At 34.3% G+C, this 20721-nt stretch overlaps 1 protein-coding gene and 1 long non-coding RNA gene across 2 annotated transcripts in view; both read left to right on the top strand.

Annotated features, from left to right (window-relative positions):
* The window catches only part of LOC143231662 (cell adhesion molecule Dscam1-like), a 147875-nt gene that overhangs the window by 25348 nt on the left and 101806 nt on the right, over positions 1–20721 (top strand). The gene's annotated exons all lie outside the window — the stretch shown is intronic.
* Positions 4917–7342, top strand: LOC143231424 (uncharacterized). Its single transcript, XR_013016913.1, has 2 exons — positions 4917–5180; positions 5432–7342. It is a non-coding gene; the product is annotated as an uncharacterized LOC143231424 (long non-coding RNA).

Here is a 20721-nt window from a genome sequence, read left to right as displayed (position 1 = left end):
TTCGTCATCAAGTATTTTCATTTGCACGCGTACGTTATGTATAATTTATTATTTACAAATATTTGCGAAACTAGGCAAAAAAAAAGAAACGTTGCGCACAAAAATATCAGGTAAAATGTTTCGCTTAATAAAAAATAAGTAACGTTGAAAACTAGTATTATTGCTCTCACCATGTAAACATATGTGTGTGTGTTATTTTTAAGCACACTTGAACAGTTATTAGGTTGCTTGAAATAAACCTTGTTGTATGAAGATGTAGGCAGCCATGTTATATGTCATCTGCGTGTAAACAAGAAAGTTAAGGGTTCATCAAATGACATTGAAATCATTGTAAGGTTTCATTTTCTTCATTCATAAAATATTTATGAACGATTGCGTTAACTTAAACAGTAAAAGTTCTGGATGGATTGAATTAAAGAGCGTGAGAGCACATGCACGTGGCGATGTAATCCTTACGTGGAGCGTGTATTGAGTTTAAACACAATGGTAACTGATACACAGACACATTTTGGCGTGTTTGGGTGTAGAATACACAATACTCACAGTACACAGCTTCTCATGGAAGGGAAGAGAAGCGAAACGAATTAAGCCGTTCTCTTTCTACAATGAACTACGTAAGCTTTTATTAGAGAAATAACTGTCCAACGTAGCAGCGGCATACAGGTTAATGACATATTCAAAATGCTTCACTAACATGTGGAATAATCACCGGGTCAGAGATTCTCAGATTCTGGTGTAGCCATTTCTGATTTGGAACTGCTGATCAGAAAGAGGGTAAACAGCCAGCAGCTCTCACCGCTTACTGTGCGGCTATCCTTAATCGAATAGCGTGACTGACTGTCACAGTTATAACGCTCTCAGAGCCGAAAGTACCGAATGTATTCAGTAGCATATCGCATATTGGAAGTTATTATTGAATTGTCAAGTCGTTTTGCTTATTAAAATTCTGTCACAAAAAATATAGTTATATTGAAAGAAGAACTTACATGTCGAATCGAGACGATCGTATTTATTAAATCATTATAAAATATCTCTTGCTGGGTTGCTGAGGATAATGCACCATGGGTTGTTTGTTTGTTTTTTGAATTAAACACAAAGCTACACAATGGGCTATCTGTGCTCTGCCCACCACGGGTATCGAAACCCGGATTTTAGCGTTATAAGTTCACAGACATACCGCTGAGCCACTGGGGACGCCCTATGCGAAATAAGTGAAAATGATTAGACCTACTGCACTTTGAAAACATTGTAGCTATCTTAATCTTTGAGTTACTTTCAATAACATAGCTGGTTAACACTTAACGTTTTTTTTTAAATATGGTTTCAACTCCCCAAACACAAATAGATTCAGAAATATACACAACTATGATAAAACACTGTCCTTTTTCAACGCGATCATATTTTAGAATTTGTTAAACTTTGAAAACATACTTTTATAAAAATACCTGAAATGTATTTCTCAAAGTTGGGAAGTTTCTATCAGAGAGAATCGCTAAAGCCAAAATAAAAGGAGAAATTCCATAAATCACGTGACTTGTATAAATTACCACAGTCAGAAAAAAAATATCTCACGTCTTAAATTTCATATATTTGTTTGTTTTTGAATTTTGCACAAAGCTACTCGAGGACTATCTGCGCTAGCCGTCCCTAATTTAGCAGTGTAAGACTAGAAAGAAGGCAGCTAGTCATCACAACCCACCACAAACTCTTGGGCTACTCTTTTACCAATGTATAGTGGGGTTGATCATCACATTATAACGCCCCCACGGCTGAAAGGGCGAGCATGTTTGGCGCGACGGGGACGCGAACCCGCGACTTTCAGATTACAAGTCGCACGCCTTAGCACGCTTGGCCATGCCAGGTTTCCTACATTAGTTAACTATGTACGTAAGTTATGGAATTACAACGTGTTGGATTAAATGTAATTTTAGTTTCCTTTAAAGAGGCCCGTGTTTGTGATACGTTTAATGCCCTCTATTGTTCGAGTGCTTAGAGCTACGCTTACTCTCCTATATAGTGAAATGGATTACGATACATTTAATCTCCTTTGCGATATAATAGGTTCACAGCATGCTTACACTATAATGTACACTACAATGTAGCAGAGTAGTAATATGTTTAGTGTTTCCTATTAGGCACGAGACCAATGATGGGAAGTGACGTATTTGATGCAGTAAATTGAATATATTTTACTTCTGCTATCCATAGTGATATGGATTCAAAACAACTCTTTGGTTTGAGATACATTTTACTTGTGTGATGTTTAAAAGAACCTGTAAAAGGCTCGACAGTTTTCCCATGCGAACAATTCGAAGTTAAAGTAATTTAATTATTTTAACCAGTGTAAAATTTCGACCTGATTCTGCCGGTATTAACTATCTTTACAATGCAATGTTGTTGTTTGTTAATATGGTTCGCATTAAATATGTTTATTATAAATAAGAACAAAGTAAGGGATTACATTTGTCAGTTAATAATTTTATGAATTTTATCTGAGTTTGTGAGAATAGAAGATGACGTTATTGTAAATAACATTGTATGGCTATTGTTGTGGTTTCTTGGGTTTTGAAGGTGATATTTTTCATTTTAATATTTAATCTAATTAGATTCTGTGAGAAAGTTAAGTGTATTTGAGAAAACACGTTACACTGAACAATCAAGAGGTCAACTTCCACGTAACGATTTCTATTTTGATAAATATGTTGCATGCATAGTGTGTACCGTTTTCTCCAATAAACAATGAAAAAGTGGAGTCATTGTTGAGTATTATGACAGTTTTGAAAACCCTAGAAGAATTACTACCGAAACGTTTTAATTTTCTTCGTCTATATATATTGTCTACTGTTCTGAAACATGGGCGTATTTATAATGGAGTTATCTATAAATCTCTCAATCGAAAGACAAGGCTGGCAGTTATATAAATTATTAAAAATCTACTCACTGCTAGAGAGTCACGGGTGTAGACCGAATTAGTCACAGACAATATAAAACAAAACGAGAAAGTGATAGAGAACTGAAAAATTCTGTTGATACGGTACATTGCATTTGTCGCTGGGTGGTACACTTAATCACTGTCATCTGATATGGCAGATTTTTTTCATTTTTCATTCAATTTCTCACAGCAAAATGCATCTGTCAAACCTAGATCGACCTTCGTTTAATGTTAAAAATCTCTATAGAAAATATAAATATTTGTAACATTTCAAATTCCGTCGGCTGACAAAAATATTCGATTGTGTGATTTAGTAATTTGAAATGAAACAGCTTAGAGATAAGAGTTCGATAAAAATTATATGTACTTATGTTTTGTCTCTATTATGAATGATATGTTCAAATTATTACATTTTTTTTACTTTTTATATCTTTATTCGTTTTTTTTACTTTTTAAGGTTCATGTACGAATAACACTGGGGACAAAACTCTCATATTTTAAATATAGTTCAAATATAATTGAAGAATTTTAGGATCCCTCCAAAATATTTGACAAAATAATAGCAATAGAAAGCCAATGTAGATGCACACATTTTTGTAACGGAAAAAATAATTCCGTAGCGAATTTTTCTAGGTAAAGGAGTAACGTATATTCAGCCTTACAAATTCCGGTTATTTGTTTTTGTATGGTCTTAATAAAAAAAAATGTAATATATATCTTTAAAAAGCGATTCAACAAAGTACCTTACTTTAAAAACAAACATGTCATTAATATTTTCATTTGAAGCTACTGTCAATTGTAGTTTGTTTTGTAACGAGCCACACATTCACTTCTGTTTACCCGTCTACTATGTATGTGCTTTGGTCTATAACTACATAGAAACGCCGAGTGCTTGAGTTTAGTTATTCTCGACTTGCCTTTAGGCTCTACTTGTGATATATATCTGACGATCAATTAATGTTTTTAGATATACTTCTGTCAACCGTTTCTGTTAACTGAAGAATGTCTCCAAACATGTAAATAGAAATAAAAAGAAAACTGGTCATGATTGAACTTACCTACAGCAATAGCTTGTTTTATTAGACAAACATCCAGTTTGTCCAAGAAACGTAATTATGGAACAGCATGAGAAACTACCGCATATGCAAATAAAAGAACAAAAATATTAGTTTATTTATAATGGAAAATAGATAATTCAAACGATTACTTTCCATCTACCAGTGTTTTTTTTTTTTTTTTTTTTTTTGGGGGGGGGGTTCACGTGTTCTTTTAGAAATAACAAAACTACGTTTCTGTAAGTTAATCAAATATTAATTCAGTGGAAACTAAGTTAGTAACGTATATATTTTTAATCATTTTCCGTTTTTATCTCTCGCTCACGACGCGTAAAAATTCACATAATTAACAAATTCCCTACTATCTACTTACAAATGTCTATAATTTTGTTTTCGCCTTTATTGAGAACGAAATAGAATCTGGCTTTAATTATGAACCTTCCATAAAGGAACTGGTACTAAGTTGTTTCTGTTTCATTGCTTTGAAAATTCAAATATTATTTACGATTTCGTGATATTATTGGAGAAAGATACATTTAAAAAATGTAAACGGAGATTTTTTTCAAGAATATAACGCTACATCAAGGAGCGTGCCATATAGCTCCGCCCCTTTAATGTTTTGACAAGCATACTTTAGCACGTGTTGTATGACTAATATATTTCCCATGCATTAAAGTGTCTGACAAACTTAAGCCGACGAACACTGCACCTTACGAACACTTCACCATACTGTTAAGGTTAGAAACATTGACATGCGACACATGGACGAGCATGCGCGAATTGAGTAGCATGTGAGTGAAGGGCACATAATGAACGAATCGTCTCTTTTATGGCACGTGTTGCAATATAAATTTGTAAAGGAAACGTACAATAGAGGACAAGGCTTATTTCTCTCCCCCACTCATAGAGGAAAACACATTACACAACAATATTCTCTAACAAAACAGCCCTCTGTAAAGTACAGTTCTTCTATCGATCGGGTGACCAGTTCATGAGGAACCTCTTTCACAACTGTGGGAAACACGCTTCGTGGTAATCAACACATCAAAACCTTGAAAAGTAACAACTTTAGGCCTATCTATGTTCGTAAGCCGAGGCGCTGACCTTCATGCGAAAGACAAATCAACAAAGAGGCTATTTTAGAAAAGTCTATTGTGCCTTGTAAATTATCGAGAAATTATGAAATGTTCCTGGTAAGCCATCTTGTGATAACCTGGTTTGTGATAAAGTTTTTTTTTTTTTTTAAATAGCGTTTTTCTTTTAATTAGAGCCCAGATAATGATAGATTTGTACATTCTCATTAAAGCTATGAATATATATATATTTATTTATTTTTGTTATTTTCAAACTGTAAACTTTTAACAGGTAAATATGTTGTCCATGTCTTTGGTACACGAAATGAATATAATTAGCCATAGAACTGATTTTTGTTTTCCTGACCTAGTACTGTCACAGCCTCCGAAAGCTGACAGTTCCATCGACCGTTCGTCCGCCTATCGTAACCTCACACAGTATTAATTCCTGACGAACGATGACAATGCATTGCACTGAATTACGCCAGATCACAGAGAGAGAAAGAGAGAAGAATGGCTAAGAAACTTCCTCGTGAAACTCTTCTCTCTATCCGGCGAACCTTGTGGATTCTTTTCGATTTCTCTTATTCAGTCATGCGTTGAAAGTTCGTGTTAACGGATTCCTCGTGTTCCTTGTACTCGTGTAACAACTATAAGATAAGCTTATTGGCCGTAACCAGGGGCGTCATTTGGGGAGCGACTGTTTCCATCAAGCTAGGAAAAGGACCCAAACGCAAGTTATGGTACAGCGTAGGTAACCAGCCGAACTGGGAAGCCCACGTGAGGTTTGTTTCATCTTCCCATGCACAAAGCCTTTTGTGAAACGACGAACCTGCTGTTGAATTGTTAAAATGTTTCTATTTACAGTTCTTCAGAATTTATGTTCAGTCAGAAATATAAAACCAAGCTTTATGATTTAATTTTCTTAAATAGCTATCAGTAACTATTCCTAGCATCGGCCCAGCATGGGCAGGTGGATAGGGTGATTGACTTCTTCCACCAAACATACTCGCCCTTTCAGCCATGGGGGCGTTATTATGTGACGGTCAGTTCTACTATTCGTTAGTTAAGGAGCCGCTAAGAGTTCGTGGTGGGTGGTGATGACTACCTGCCTTCCGTTTAGTCTTATACTACTAAATTAGGGACGGCTAGCACACACATATCCCTCGTGCAACTTTTCTAGTGTCTTTCCTAGCACATTTACAAGTTAAAACCACACGATCTTCAAACAAAATAAACAAAATGGCGTATTATACAAACACAGCAGTTTCTCATTAAATTTTAAAAACGTCACATACAACGAAGATGTAGCAACTGGTTTACTTGTTTACTCTGTTAACAAAATCCGTTATCAGACAGATTCGTTTAATTAGTTCCCACAAGGCTTAAATATATACAAAACCAGGCTTTGTCATTGTGAAAACGTTCTTCTGACGTATGTCATTCAGTCGCTACTTTATTTCAACCCTTTGAATGACGAAGTTTTAAACGATACCAGTTTTTGTAGACAGGGCCAGCTAGAGAATAAAACCTGAGATGTTTGTTAATTTGACATACTTGTGTCACATGAAAGAAAAAGTGTTGCAGTCTTGGGCAGTTTATATCGTATTTTTAAGAACATAAGATGTAACCAATACGGAAACTACATTTAAATAGTGGAAAGTGAAATGGTGAAATTACACTTCTACAGGTGTAAAAGTTGGTGGTGTTGAATTTAGCGCAAAGCTGCACGAGCGCTATCTGCGCTAGACGTCTCTAATTTAGCAGTGTAAGACTAGAGGGAAGGCAGCTAGTCATCACTACCCACCGCCAAGTCTTGGGCTATTCTTTTACCAACGAAAATTAGAATCTACCGTCACATTATAACATTCCAACAGCTGAAAGGGAGAGCATGTTTGGTGTGACAGGGATTCGAACCTCCGACCCTCAGATTATGACCATGCCGGGTCCAGGTTTAAAGGAATGTAGAGCACTGATCATACACACAGAGACTTGGCCCACCGGCCGAAACCTCTTGAGTCTCTTTTTAACATACTATAAAATCCATGGAATGGCATTTCCTGTTTCTGTCTGACTCAGGAGGTCATGTTAGAGGTACCTGAAGAGAGAAATCATGCTTTACGCTCAGTTCGAGACTGCCGGTTTTATGTTAACAAGAGTTTCTGTGACGATCAGAAGTGTATTCGTGAACGGTGGCGTCACTAACTATCCTTTTCTGTATAATTCAAAGATAAAAATTTAATAGCTTCATTTGAATAAAACTGTAAAAATGTTTGTTAGAATATCACTTGATATCTGTTTCATCTGACAACTTTCTCTGGCTGTTACATCTGAATAACAACAAATAGAAACAGAACTCTTAAAACTTTTACAGCGATTACAATGTATAAGTGAATATTTTCCTATAGGAAACCGTTTTAATTATAAACTCATAACACAGTGACAGAACTTGGTCATTTATCTCGTGAAGTACCAATCTGAATTATACCGAACTTGTAATATACATTAAGGAGTTGTTAGGCCTTTCAAGTATAAAACTCGTTGGCTCGTGATATCTAATGCGCGCGGGGATTTTCTCAGAAATTGTTTCACTGTGTGGAAGCATTTGTGTTCAATCGTTTTACGAGTTGTTCTTCGTAAGTTATTCTAGTCATCTATGTTTGCTCTTTGTTATGGCCAAGGAGAAACCCGCTATTTCATACAGTGAACAATGAAAATTGCTCTCTAATCAAAATATATATCTAGTGATTAACAGAGTCTGTCTACGTTATTTGATTTTTCTATTTGGTTTATATCGAATTCCCTGCACTCAAGTAAGTATAAATTACACTGCTTACATCTCTTGTCATAATGCCAACTAAAAATAATAATAAAAAAAAACACTTAACATTTCGTGCCTGAGAAAATCAAACTATTTAGAAACTTCGAAAAATATTTTTCATTTTTAGTCTTCCAGGAACGAAACTTTGTTGGTAGCCGAATAAATTCCAAAATAAATTATAAATAAAAGCCACCTATCGCTAGATAAAATAACAGTTTCTTTGTTTTTACACGAATAATGTGTCTTTTTTGGCTTTTATGTTCCATAATAAATAAACATTTTAAAGGATCTAAGTTCTATAACGTTACAACTTAAAGCTGATCACATGACAAGAACATATAATGAGACGACTGATATACAGCTAAAAAATAATTAAAATTCTACTTTTCTTTTGTCAACAACTGCTCATAATTATACGCTGAAGTATTGGTTTTTCAACATCTATAAGTTAGTATGTTACACTGAAATATTGTGTATACACATTCATGCATACACCTATAACTTAGTGCTTTTATATATAGTGCTTTAATTCATTAATGTAGATATTTTAATGATAACATAAAAGTAAGTTGCCCCTTCAGGACATTGAATACATTCAACTGTTGAATTTAGATTTACACTTGAAGACCTAACATTTCATTAACATTAAGATCTTATAGAGGGTTAAATTATCAACTTGGTAACCCAGCATCAACTAACACTTAGAAGTTAAAATTACTAACACAAATACACAACAAAACACAGAATAAAGTTATGTAAGAAACAACAAAAACCTAACTACAAATTCCTACTTTTACCGACAGACCTGGCATAGGGTGGTCAAGACACTCGACTCGTAATTTGAGGGTCGTGGGTTCAAATCACCGTAATACCAAACATGCTCGCCATTTCAGCCGTGGGGGCGTTATAATGTTACGATCAATCCCACTAGTTGTTGGTAAAAGAGTAATCCAAGAGTTAGTGGTGGGTGGTAATGACTAGCTGTCTTCCCTCTAGTGTCGCGGGTTTGAATCCCCGTCGCACTAAAGAAGTTCGTTCTTTTGGTCGTGGGGCGTTATAATGTGACGGTCAATCCCACTAGTTCCTTTTACCCTTGTAAGATTCTTTGTTTCTCATCTCCTGAGGGTACATCATCAAATATCCCCCCTGCCTCCTGTACGTATTCTCTTTTCTCATCCAGTAACGTTTTGGCCACCTGGTGGTAACATCGTAATCGCATCTGTACCTGTTACATATCGGACATTATGCTAATTTTCATTATTACGCAGATTTTAAATCTGACCGCGCTACCATGTTAGCAAGGACATATATTCAGATATTTTGGTTCTTTGTTCTAGCAGTTTCTCACAAGTTTCACAAAAAAAGTTCTGTAATGATGAACGTTCTTCAGATAATGTACTACAGCAACGCTTTTAAACTATTGATTTAATTAGGGTAAACAAATCGCAAAATCGAAGAAGTCCTACTTATACAGCTACTAAAACCAAAATTAAACAAATATAAAGGAACACAGTTATTCCTATACTATTTAATAACCTAACATTCACCTGCAAACGCCCCCTACAATCCAGTACCCGTTTATACTCTCGTCCCTAAGATATGTGTCCGTCAACGGTCACATTCAAACTCTTTCTTTCTTAACCTGAAGATGACCTAGGAAGGTCGAAACATTGTTCTCTTCTCGTCAGTAAAAGTGTTAATACCAATACGAGCCGTTCTGAGATACGAGTATGTGTGTTCTTATAGCAAAACCACATTGTGATATCTGCTGCGCCCACCGAGGGGAATCGAACCCCTGATTTTAGCGTTGTAAGTCCGTAGACTTACCGCTGTACTAACGGGAGGAAGTGAGATTCAAATCGCCAAGCTCTACTGACAGAAAGTAGTCATATCCTCTTTGTACATCGACGTATATCTCTGAATCACTCATAAAACAATCCTGTAATATTCAGATACAGCCAGGTATGACTCCCACCATTTCAGAGATTGCTTATTAAAGCTTCAGAATTAAACTGTTTACAAAAAAATCTGAAAACTTCGTTGTATATTTCTTGAGTTTTTGATGCAGTGGGTAATAAAAATTTAAACTAACTTTCATGTGTCTATCAGACAGATCTTGTGGTTACTACTGTTGTGTGGTTTTCTTACGAACGTAATAAACTGTTCAGGCTTAAGGACATATATAATATATTTGAACTACAATGAAAAGGTACCAGTGCACTTTCACTGCTATAAATTGCGGTCTTATATTTTGTTACGACACAAAGATCCCAAGAGAATTTCTGCTCTCCATGTTTGTTCACTCGACGCCGTCTTTTGTGCGGTCATGTAAGTAGCGGCTAGTGACAGATTGAAATCACTCTACAGCGTCGCTGTCCCAGTGTCTCTCTACTTCTTTGCTTTGAACAGTTACTAGGCAGATAGAAAATTGATAAACCCAGGTTTCCTTCGAATGCTGTTTTGTGAAAGACTAAACTTCTAAGGTTTGAAGGTTAAACAAAATGGCGCTTATCTTAATAGACGTTTCGAATAAAATATGTACATTTTCTAGTGCGTACTTTAAGGACGCCTCAACCATACAGCGATAAAGGTAAAGCTGTAGAAATAAAAATACACTAAAATGAAATAGCTTAAAACACATATATCAGCGAACGTGTCTTACCTTCCGGTAAGTTTTGAATTTCGCACAGAGCTATTCGAGGACCATCTGTGCTATAATATCATGTGCTATGTATATCATGCTATGATATACGGGAATATAACAATATATACATATTTTTATAATTTAAAAAGGCCCGGCATGGCCAAGCGTGTTAAGGCGTGCGACTCGTAATCTGAGCGTCGCGGGTTCGCATCCCGGTCGCGCCAAACATGCTCGTCCTTTCAGCCGTGGGGGCGTTATAATGTTACGGTCAATCCCGCTATTCGTTGCCAAAAGAGTAGCCCAAGAGTTGGCGGTGGGTGGTGATGACTAGCTACCTTCCCACTAGTCTTACACTGCTAAATTAGGGACGGCTAGCACAGATAGCCCTCGAGTAGCTTTGTGCGAAATTCCAAAAACAAACAAACAATGATTTAAAAATAAATAGTATTACTTCTTTAAAGCTGTGTACCAGATATTTTCTATGTGTAATATGAAACGTTTATAAATGTAAAAAATATATGTTATATTGATTTTATACGTTTGTTGATTCTATAAAATTTTAAAATTCAAGAAATACGAAAAACCACATATAATATAAATGGTTCCTTACTTTACATAATACTAAGTGGATCAAGAGGGTGTGCTTCTGGGTTTTGTTACTTATCCTATCCACATACGTGCGTCTTTTTAAGCGAAAAAACACTTAGAAATAAAGTGTTTTTATGTTTATTTGAAATAAAAATGTTTAAATTATTTTCAAATGTTTTTCTATGCTAAAACAGGTTCAGAATATACACACCTACATAATAATTTAGAAAACATTGACCTAATGTTAATAAAGTATTCATCATTACATGATTTTTTAAATTTTCTAACACCTTTTTACTTATATTTGTTTTCACAATATATCCATGTTGTCGTGAGATTGTAGAATCAGTTCCATTGTACACACACTGCTACTATAATACTCACGTTTGTTCCTTCTCTTCAGCCACTGATGAATAAAATATGTGAACGAACAACTGAAGTTTTGAAAAGAGACGGGACTGTAACCACGAATCTATAGGTTACGGAAAGAAAAGTTCTATTTTTCATTCGTGTTTGTGTAATCCTTGGTAAATTAAAAATATTTGAGGATTTTTGGTAGTTTGGATTAAGAATTATTGCTAGCTGTAATACATTTATAAACGATATATTAACCTTTTGAAAAGTTGTTTCTCTCAGTAAGTTCGTTGTTGTAATTCAGCGTTAGTATTATGTTGTTACCAGGTTTCTCTCAGTAAGTTCGTTGTTGTAATTCAGCGTTAGTATTATGTTGTTACCAGGTTTCTCTCAGTAAGTTCATTGTTGTAATTCAGCGTTAGTATTATGTTGTTACCAGGTTTCTCTCAGTAAGTTCATTGTTGTAATTCAGCGTTAGTATTATGTTGTTACCAGGTTTCTATCAGTAAGTTCGTTGTTGTAATTCAGCGTTAGTATTATGTTGTTACCAGGTTTCTATCAGTAAGTTCGTTGTTGTAATTCAGCGTTAGTATTATGTTGTTACCAGGTTTCTATCAGTAAGTTCGTTGTTGTAATTCAGCGTTAGTATTATGTTGTTACCAGGTTTCTATCAGTAAGTTCGTTGTTGTAATTCAGCGTTAGTATTATGTTGTTACCAGGTTTCTCTCAGTAAGTTCGTTGTTGTAATTCAGCGTTAGTATTATGTTGTTACCAGGTTTCTCTCAGTAAGTTCGTTGTTGTAATTCAGCGTTAGTATTATGTTGTTACCAGGTTTCTCTCAGTAAGTTCATTGTTGTAATTCAGCGTTAGTATTATGTTGTTACCAGGTTTCTATCAGTAAGTTCATTGTTGTAATTCAGCGTTAGTATTATGTTGTTACCAGGTTTCTCTCAGTAAGTTCATTGTTGTAATTCAGCGTTAGTATTATGTTGTTACCAGGTTTCTCTCAGTAAGTTCATTGTTGTAATTCAGCGTTAGTATTATGTTGTTACCAGGTTTCTATCAGTAAGTTCATTGTTGTAATTCAGCGTTAGTATTATGTTGTTACCAGGTTTCTCTCAGTAAGTTCATTGTTGTAATTCAGCGTTAGTATTATGTTGTTACCAGGTTTCTCTCAGTAAGTTCATTGTTGTAATTCAGCGTTAGTATTATGTTGTTACCAGGTTTCTCTCAGTAAGTTCATTGTTGTAATTCAGCGTTAGTATTATGTTGTTACCAGGTTTCTCTCAGTAAGTTCATTGTTGTAATTCAGCGTTAGTATTATGTTGTTACCAGGTTTCTCTCAGTAAGTTCATTGTTGTAATTCAACGTTAGTATTATGTTGTTACCAGAATAGAAATTTCGGTGAAATATAACAAGTTAAATCCATTTATACTTTAGTACTGACTGCTACAGTTTGAACTTTCATATTTATAATTTATAACAATGGATTTAAATTCTCATCCGTTAATAAATGCGCTTTAAACTTTTCAGTTTCTACCCTAGCACTCTTCATTCATCCCTACACACTATCGAGTGCACTTTTATGTCTATTAATCCCTACCTACTATCGAGTGCACTTTTATGTCTATTAATCCCTGCACACTATCGAGTGCATTTTTATATCTATTAATCCTTACCTACTCTCGAGTGGATTTTTATGTCTGTTAATCCCTATCTATTATCGAGTGCACTTTTATTTCCGTTAAACCCTACCCACCATCGAGTGCACTTTTATATCTATTAATCCCTACCTACCGTCGAGTGAACTTTTATGTACATTAATCTCTACACCCTATCGAGTGCACCTTTATGTCAATTAATTCTTACACATCATCGAGTGCACTTTTTTATCTATTAATCCCTGGACACTATCGAGTGCATTTTTATGTCTATTCATCCCTACCTACTATTGAGTGTATTTTTATGTCTGTTAATTCATACCGACTATCGAGTGCACTTTTATATATATTAATCCGTACCTACTTTCGAGTGAACATTTATGTATATTAATTCCTACACATTATCGAGTGCATTTTTATGTCTATTAATCCCTATATACTATCGAGTGTACTTTTATGTCTATTAATCCACACCTACTATCAAGTGTTCTTTTATGTCTATTAATCCACACCTACTATTGAGTGTACTTTTATGTCTATTAATCCACACCTACTATCAAGTGTTCTTTTATGTCTATTAATCCACACCTACTATTGAGTGTACTTTTATGTCTATTAATCCCTACACATTATCGAATGCATTTTTATGTCTATTAATCCCTATCTACTATTGAGTGCACTTTTATTTCCATTAAACCCTACCCACCATCGAGTGCACTTGTATGTGTATTAATTCTTATCTTCCGAATATAAATCCAATGTCTATGAATCCATGACTCTTAACAAATACACTTAATTATCTGAGTGCACTTTTATTTGACAGCCTCATTATTTCAATATTTTTACAAATAATTTCTATAATTACCTGAACAAATATATAATGCATTATTTTCAAGAATTCCATATCCACATTTTCGTTACAACCGTTAATTAAAAAGTCAACACATGTAAGAAAGACAAAGTGACAAGTGAGCTGAGTGACTAATGGATAGATAAATGTAAGCTAGGCGTATCGGAGTTCAGTGATATAACTTTCTTTTTGTTCTAAATAGCATAATAAAATGACGTGGAGCAGTGCGCGTAATGTTTCTTTGATTTTCCATTTAGATAGTTTTCCAAGTTACATTTGATGGTCCTTAGACAAGTATGGCTTTCTGTAAATAATAGGCAATTCCTGTGACCTACGTTTTATCATACCATTGAATAATACATGGACTTCTTGATGGCTATAATTTAAACTTCCAACAGGTACTGATACACTTATAATGTTTTACCGTTTTTTTATTTATTTAGCTTTTGTTTAAAATATTGGCCTTCCGGAGAGATTAGTAGTAAATTTACTGACTTATAGAACTGAAATCCTGGGTTTGATTTGTTACTGTGAACACAGCAGATAGCCCAATATGCCTTTGCTATGTAACCGACAAACAAAACTAAGAATATTGACAATTGTAATGTTTTTAAAGCTAGGATAACTCTCTTTGTTTTTAAAGAATGTTGTTTAAAGGTAAACATATCGTAACGATTAGTCTAAGATATTCTCTGAAGCCTAGTCTTTCGAAAATTGTGTGATGATATAAATTTCAATAGCGGACGTTTCTGTCTATAAAACATAAAATGTCATTACAGTGGTGAAGAAAATACTCATTTCGAACATTACTTAATGTTTGTTTGTTTGGAAATAAGCACAAGGCTACACGAAGGGCTATCGGTGCTCTACCCACAACAGGTATTGAAACCCAATATTTTTAGAGGTGTAAGCCTGCAGACATACCGCTGTGCCACCGGGGAGGGGGGTGATTATTTAACAAAAACGACAAACAACCTCCAAAAAATATGTATGGTAACCTGTGACGTTCATAGACCTTTGTCAAAGGCGTAACCGAAACGCCCTTTACAAATAATTAACCTGTTGTTTTTTTTTCCTAAAGTGTGTTGTCGCCTTCATTAAACAATGGTTTTTACCCTTCATTCAGCATTGAGAATTTAAAAAAAAAAGTATTATATTGAAGATTATCTTGAAAATTGACAAAGTAGATAAAACATAATCTGTAAGTGTCTTCTGATATTGAAATAATTTGGTCAAATAGTCAAAATTTAATTATATTATGCGGGTTAAGTAAGTATATTATTCTCATGTTTGTGTAATGCTACTTAGATGTGCTGACATATTTTGATATTTATTAATCGGTTTTCGTAACTTGGTAAAACATCCTTGCACGTGAGAATCGGTTTCGGTTTTTGGAATTTCGCACAAAGCTACTCGAGGGCTATCTGTGCTAGCCGTCCCTAATTTAGTAGTGTAACACTAGAGGGAACGTGAGAATCACAACATAAATTTTTAACTTGATCCGTAAACATTTTTCGATCATCTAGAAATGATCCTAAAGCATGAAAGAAGTTCTTGTGGTAATATGAACGTAAAGAAGCATATACTTGATATATCTAGTAATTTTTACACCGTAAAAATTCACATTTCAGGTACGTGAAAAGAAAGAAAAAAAACATAGGCCAGAATTCTTTTATGAAATTAAATATTTTTATGTAATAAAAGTCTCGTGAAAAAAGATCCCAAACATACGGGAACCAATAAGTTTTATCAAATATTTCCTCACAGTATCGTCACATTATTTTTATTAATATATAAAGGTAAGAATAAAAATACAAAATTAACAAACATTATTATACTGTTAAAATAATATTTGTTTTCATGTATTTTTGCTATATTACATTGTACTTAGATTTATTTCTTATTTTAATTAACTTATAATATTATTTATTTTATAAATAAACATTTACCGTCAGAAAAAAAATATCTATTGTGCTTGATTATATCTATTCATAAGCAATAACATATAATTTATAACATTTTTCACATGAAGCCCATCACTCATCGATAAACTGTGTTTGATCACATCATGGGTATTACTTTGGTTAGCTTTGCGCTTAAACGGACATTTTCATATTAGTCTTATGCAAACCAACTGTTCCCCGCTGGTACAGCAGTAAGCGTGTGGACTTCTAACGCTAAAATCAGCGGATTCGATTCCACTTGGTACACCCAACAATTAGCCTGATGTAGCTTTGCTATAAAAAAACACACACACTCTGTTTCCCAGGATTATTACGTTGATATATTATTAAGAATATATTTCAGCAAGTGCATAAAATTATATCATGAAAGTAAAAATATCGATCCAGTTTTAAACTTTTAATCGTTTCTGAATTAAACAATTTTTTGTTACAGCACCAACGTTTTTAATAAAAAATAAAACATTTTAATCAACGAAGACTCTAAATTAAGAAATCAACAAATATTATTCCAGTTCTGTTGTTCATACATTTTATTTTATATTTTCAGTTCACAGGCTAATAACAATATTAGGTTGTACTTTTGTTGCTAAGTTATAGGACATAAAATCCATTGTTAGAGCTTATTGTTACCAAAACACACTTGATTTTCTATATACTAGAAGTTGTTAATCTATCAAATATACTTCAGAGTATGTGTACGATGAGGTGATAGTACAAACTTCGTCATTTTTGACAGGCTATTTGTAGTTTTTCTTTAGCTTGATTCATAAAAAGATGCGCGCATGGACATGGATAAGTAACGATACCCAGGTACACACACTCAGGGTCCACTTAGTACAAGTGCAGAATTTCAATCTCCTAGGTTCTTTTGTCTTAGAGTTGTGAAGATCTCACACTCTTCTGTTTCCCGTCACACCAAGCATACTTGACCTTTCAGCCGTGGGGGCGTTATAATGTTACGGTCAATCCCACTATTCGTTGGTAAAAGAATAACCCAAAAGTTGGCAGTGGGTAGTGATGACTAGCTGCCTTCCTTCTTACGTTACACTGCTAAATTAGGGACGGTTAGCGTAGATAGTACTGGTTTAGATTTGCGCGAAATTCAAGAACTAATAAAAAAGCGTTTGTTTGTTTGTTTGCTAAAATAATAATCTTGATCATGTATATTGCGACTTAAGGGTACCAGTTACAATTCTAAATACACAAAATAACTGTTTGCTTATTTTTGGAGTAATAGTATTTTTTGTGACATTTATGGTTAAATTTATTGGTTTGTTTATTTTGAATTAAGCACAAAGCTTCACAATGGGCTATCTGTACTCTGCCCACCACGGGTATCGAAACCCAGATTTTAGCGTTGTAAGTCCACAGATATACCGCTGAGCCACTAGGGGGCTTATGGTTAAATAAGTAATATGTATATACGAACAAGAAAGGCAGATCGATTAAAATACAGAAAGAGGTATACCACATTTTTCATATCTTCACTTAAAGCTACACCCAGTATTAGCATCTTAGTGACACATCTTAACGAATATTAAATAACAAAAAAAGGCTAATCACTATACACATCTGTGACGACTGAAACTCAGAAATCTAGAGGCATCTAAATGCATTACATTTTTTAGACTTTCAGAGTAAAAAGAAAAAATAATAAAACTTTTTTCACATCAAGTTTACTTTACTTTCATTAGCCACAATGATTATCAGCAACGTGATCCAGTGTGTTGTTTACATAAATATTTGTTAATTTCAAAAGAGACATTTCATTGGGGTTCTTTTGAAGAGAATGACAAGCAGAGTTTATCTTCTCAGTCATCAATCTCAACACACCTGTACAATGTCATGTATTTATATTCCTACACTCTATGCCTGAAGCTGACAAACAGACAGTCTGGTATCTTAGTCCAGGTCTTTTCTATATTAAATTCAAGCCTAATGCAAATATTGACTTACACTGCATTGTACTTTCTTTTAACCGTTTCACTTCGTATACACAACGATCAATATTCTTTACTCTTCTCTTCGTAACCCTATGTATTCCCTTTGGGGGGTATTTGCTATTATTCTGTAAGAACTTCTCCTTAACGTTGATTCTACAGAGCTTTAGTCGAGAGAGATTTCCAAGCGAAAATAAATCTGCCTGTTCACAGCATGACGGCAAGTTTTTAAACTTGAATTATTGACTCTTATAAGAGAAAATATGGCTGTATACGGTCGTTAAATTCTGGAATGATTAATATAGGTTTTTAAAAACTAATCGCAGCTGTATGGTTTCCTTAGACATTGTTACATATAACACAATTTTATTTGCAAATTACAAGAGGTTTCTAGGAGCATATATAACTGGTGAAAGAGTTATTGTAAATGTACTTAGTGGTTTAAACTAGATATATGTATATACATTTTGTGTTTATTTTCACATATGAAATATTGAATGAGCAACTGTACGTATTTGCGTATAATAAAGGTTATGAGATTATATGTATATATTTAAATTATATGTGTAATGTTTTGCAACTTAAATCGCAGATATCAACATACTGCACAGACACATCTGAGGATAACCAATGTGTAATGTGTAATCCTAACTTAAACACCTACACTCTATTCTTACACACGCACACTTCCCTTTGTTTTTACTGAGGACAGTGATTGACATGTTATTGTTATTCTGATAGAGTCTGTTACTCTGTTTTTCTAACCAGCTAAGATAATTTTCTGTGTGTCCAAACAAGAGAACCTTAAAAGGCAAATTACTTTTTCCCAGTCTGTCTTCGACTGTCGACAGTTAGCGAAACCAACAATCGATTAGCTTTAATATGACGCTGGGGTTTGTTCATTTTTCTATCCATCTTACTTCCCCTGGAAACATTAGAAGAATATTAAATATCAATAATAACTAATTCTTCTTTCTCTACAATCATAAGGTAATTGTTTGTCGAAGAAGTTGCTCTGAGGAACGCTGTTAGAAAGCCATTACCTGTCGTAGAGATAAAATAAATCATTAGCTTTAGGAAAGGATTTTTTTTAGATTTCATTTTTATTCCCGTTAAATAATCATCACGTGTTCCTGTATAATATTACTGACAATAATCAAAATGTATTCGTACATCAAAATATGCAATACGGCTGACAAATGATTGTGTTGAATATGTGTTTTAGTTCACTTTTAAACGTATGCTAAATATGCTCAAATAATAATACTGAATATACGACACTTATTAAAATATGCTCGCCCTTTCAGCCGTGAGCGCGTTATAAAGTGACGATCAATCTCACTATTCGTTGATAAAAGAGTACTCCAAGAGTTGGCGGTGGATGGTGATGACTAGCTGCTTTCTCTCTAGTCCTACCCTACTAACTTAGGGACGGCTAGCGCAGATAGCCCTAGTGTATTTTTGCGCGAAATTGAAAAACAGACAAACATACTTATTTAAAAAAATAAACTTACATTTCAAGAGAAGGAGCTAATTAGTTTAAACTTGGTTGAGTGTGCCCCCGCTAGTACAGCGGCATGTCTCCGGATTTACAACGCTAAAATCAGGGGTTCGATTCCCCGGTGGGCTGAGCAGATAGCACTTTATGGTTTTGCTATACGAAAAAAACACACACACTGTTTGAGTGTATTTACTTAATTATTAATAATTTCTAATGAAAAGTTAGATAATTATATGGATAAGAACGCAAATGAATTTGAAGTCAAATGTACACAACAAACTACCAACAAGTACACAATGTTATAAATCAATACATCCCATAATAACTACGGTACATTAAAGCCAACTAATATGAATTGCTCTCGCTACTAACATTTTCGGTCATAATCCTAATAACAACTTATTAGGCTAGACCACATTAGGAGATTTAAGTTAGTCTTGTATTAATACATAGAGCAAAATAAGGTTCATAAGCATTCAACTTAGTAATAATATTGAAGTTTTTCTCACACTATAGCAATGAAGTAACTGAAAGATAATGGTTTGTTTTAAGTCTTGTTTATAAATATTTCTATCATTTGAAGTTGATATAACACGATAATGTTTTACAGCAAACTAAATGTTAAATCTAAAGACGGCTGGAACTTCAATTAAAATAAATTATAGAACACGTTTTAGCCTTCTTACTGTCATCATAAATGTTAAGCCCTTGAACTTATTCATTGGTTATTTTAAGAACATACAGGATTTCAAAGTAATATAAAAATGCGCACGACTGACGTTTTTTGTTTTGAATTTCGCGCAAAGCTACACGAAGGTTATCTGCTCTAGTCGTCCCTAATTTTACAGTTTAAGACTAGAAGGAAGGCTGAAAGGGCGAGCATGTTTGGTGGGACGGGGATTCGAACCCGCGACCCTCGGATTACGAGTCCAACGCCTTAACCCACCTAGCCATGCTTGGCCTAAAAGGAAAATGGAGTACGTTGTTACTTACAAAACACGTACAAAGGATTGTTTGGTCATAAAACCTACACACTTATCAATACTCGAAACTTCGAGGGATTAATTACAGTTAGTGTATTTCTAGTGCCTAAAGGAATATTTTATGTTTTTTTTAGTTTTCTAACTGAAATACTAGTTAGAATCAAATAGAACTTGTATTATTGTGAAAATCAACAAACTAACAGAAGATCATTTCTTATGCACTATCCATGTTAAAATGATTATTCTTGGTGAGGTACAATAAAGATAATAATAGAAAATGACCTGGCATGGCCAGGTGGGCTAAGGCGCGTGTTATCTGTGATGGATTCACTTTATATTATCTTACTGTTTTTAA

This window comes from Tachypleus tridentatus, chromosome 11, assembly GCF_004210375.1.
Source record: "Tachypleus tridentatus isolate NWPU-2018 chromosome 11, ASM421037v1, whole genome shotgun sequence".
Lineage (NCBI taxonomy): Eukaryota > Metazoa > Arthropoda > Merostomata > Xiphosura > Limulidae > Tachypleus > Tachypleus tridentatus.
This window is presented reverse-complemented; position numbering and strand designations above follow the sequence as displayed.